Source organism: Condylura cristata, unplaced genomic scaffold (genome assembly GCF_000260355.1).
Source record: "Condylura cristata isolate star-nosed mole 26May11 unplaced genomic scaffold, ConCri1.0 scaffold00020, whole genome shotgun sequence".
NCBI lineage: Eukaryota > Metazoa > Chordata > Mammalia > Eulipotyphla > Talpidae > Condylura > Condylura cristata.
This window is the reverse complement of record NW_004567121.1, coordinates 37120777-37123213: the sequence shown is the minus strand read 5'-3', so window position 1 is coordinate 37123213 and position 2437 is coordinate 37120777.

Genomic DNA, 2437 nt, shown 5'->3' with positions numbered 1-2437 from the left:
CGTGCTTGATGAGACACCAGCTTGGCACCTGGCGAGGAAAGACAAGGGGGCCCCAGCCGCACACCCCCGGCCACGGGCTGCTGCGGTGACCCCGCCCACACCCCCGGCCACGGGCTGCTGCGGTGACCCCGCCCCACACCCCCGGCCACGGGCGGCTGCGGTGACCCCGCCCCACATCCTGAGAAGAGAAGGGGGCTTGATCACACTCTTGGGAAACAGGCAGGAGCCAAGTTGGGACTGGCCTCCCCGTGTACGGCCTCCCCCATATAAGGGAGAAGCTTGCACAGGCGAGGAGGCAGGGCGAGGCTGAGGTGCCATCTAGGGAGAGGGCAGCTACCACATGGGGGAGTAAGAAGAGGCTTTTTTTTATTCTCCAGAGACCTGGACTTTTGCATTCTCTTGGGCCCCTCACCTTTCCGGAGACCCCGCCTCTGCATTTGTGTTCCCGGCTCCAGCAACCTTGGAGCTCAGCTCAAGGTCACGTCTGCTGGCCCAGGTTGGGTCTTTTGCTCACAAGCCTCTCAGATGCTGCAGAGAACATCTTTTCATTTTTTTTAAGATTTATTTATTTATGCAGACAAGAACTGGGTGCAGGCCAGAGGTGCGGGGGGGGTGAGAGGACTCCCCAGAGACAGAACAGGAGGCCCCACTGACGTCCACTGCTGGGAGGAGCGGCGGGGAGCCAGGAGGGGTCTGCTGCGCCCTGGGGCCCCCCTGGCCGGGGAGGGACTCGGGCTGCAGCCTCCCAGAGCTGCGCTTCCAGCCGCTAGGCCACCAGACACGGCCTAGGTTTCCTCTTCTTTGTGCTAGAGGGTTTTTTTATTTAACCATTTCATCTCTTCTGTGCCCCCTCAAAGGGGATTAAACATGCCCCTCCGGGCCTGTGTGCTCACTCACGGGGAGACTCAGACGCACTGAATGAACAGCGTTTGAGGACTCAGGAAAACGCCGCCGTGAAGATGAGTCATTCAGAAGGGAAGCCACGAGAGCAGATTGTCATCATCAGGGAGAGACACCCGGCCCCGCGGAGAGTGCGCCTGAAGTCCAGGCCGAGCAGGGCTGCTGGACGCTTCTGGACACTCCAAGGTCGAGGCCCGTGAGACGTGCGCCCCGGGCGTTAACTAAACTGCACGTCAAAGACGAGGACTCGTGCGGTGGCCTTGGCTGGACCCGCCAGCCCTCGGAACCCACCGCCAAGCAAGGAGCATCGTGAGAGGGGACACAGCCCTGCCCACCGCTGAGCACGGCGCGCGTCCACCTTCCTGCTGGACACGCCTCGGGCATCGCCTCTCCCCGGGGACACGGACAGTGAGCCAAGGAGTGAGAATGACAGATGCCAGAGAGCGGGGAGCTGGTGCAGAGCAGGTTCAGAGCGGAGCTTGAGCACAAGTGCCCAGCGCAGATGCCAGGACACAGGCCCTCGGGCGGGCGGGCGGTGACCGGAGCAGCGCGAGGCCCCTGCACCCCTCCATTGCAAGCAGGAGCTGTGTCGGCAGAAACCCTCCCTAGGCTTCGCTAGCCACTGCCCGGGTCATGCTGGGGGCCCGGGGGCGCTGCTGGCAGCACGTGGAGACCAGGAAGGTGGCGCCGGGTGTGGATGGGCGCTGAGGCTGCTCGCGGCTCCCCAGAGACTGGCCCGGGGCCCCCCGGCTCGCCCTTGCTGCGGCAGGCTGGGCAGGCCCAGCCGCGAGGGCTGCAGGGACGAGCCTGGGGTCACCCTAGCTGGCGCCGTCCTCTCCAACCCTCAGTCTCAGCCAGCATCGCTCCTCGGGCCTGGCGGGTCCCTAAGAACTTGACACACAATTTGTGGCACCGCGTGGAAGGGGGCCCAGAGAGGGTGTGTGAGGTCCCCAGGGCCACAGAGCACTGGGTCAGAAGGAAGGTCGCAGAGAGCCCGCGGCGCCGCCCTCCCCAGCAGCCCCCCTGGGCCCCAGCGTTGCCAGGATTTAGACGCCCCCACCCGGCTGCACGGTAATCTGAGGGCTCCGTGCCCCCGCGCACGGCGGGGTTCGCGGATGCGGCGCTGAGGCGGAGACACCTGACTGCTGAGGGAAGGGGCCGCGCGGCGATGCGAGGGCCCAGGGCGCCCCCTGCCGCCCGAGCGTGCGCTGCGCTCGCCCGCAGCTCGACCTCGGCTTTCGCCGCTAGTGGTCACAGGGCTGAAGAACACAAGCCCGGGTCCTCCCTGGTGGGGAAACGGGTTAAAGCGCAGCACTGTGAAACCGCCCCAAGGTGAGCTCGACCGGGCAGGCTGGGGAGCTGACCCCCAGGGCGGGAGCTGACCCCCAGGGCTGGAGCTGGCCGCCAGGGCGGGAGCTGACCCCCAGGGCGGGAGCTGACCCCCAGGAAGGGAGCTGACCCCCAGGAAGGGAGCTGACCCCCAGCGAGGGAGCTGACCCCCAGGGCGGGAGCTGACCCCCAGGACGGGAGCTGACCC